Source organism: Papio anubis, chromosome 9 (genome assembly GCF_008728515.1).
Source record: "Papio anubis isolate 15944 chromosome 9, Panubis1.0, whole genome shotgun sequence".
In the NCBI taxonomy this organism is placed as follows: domain Eukaryota; kingdom Metazoa; phylum Chordata; class Mammalia; order Primates; family Cercopithecidae; genus Papio; species Papio anubis.
This window is the reverse complement of record NC_044984.1, coordinates 104,695,920-104,696,256: the sequence shown is the minus strand read 5'-3', so window position 1 is coordinate 104,696,256 and position 337 is coordinate 104,695,920.

The window sequence follows — 337 nt, the reverse complement described above, 5'->3', positions numbered from 1 at the left end:
CCGTTAGGTCTGTCCCTGGCGCCCGATTAGAATATTTAATTCCAGTTGGAGCGCTTTTCCTCACCTTACTATATTTTATTTCTGGTAAATGCCCACACATTTTAATTTCTGAGAGGCACAAATTCCTCTCAGACTCATTCAAATTGACCAAGTAGTCTTACTAAGGTGACTTTTGTCTCATTGTAAATCCTCAGTAAATTTTGCAGTTTAGGATGATGACGTAATTTTTGCGTAAAAGTAACAACTCATTTCACCGGAAAGGGACCACGACAGGAGCAGGGACTCGAGTTTCTTTTTATTCGGGCACTTCAGTAGTTACCTCTTGCTTGGGGGCGGG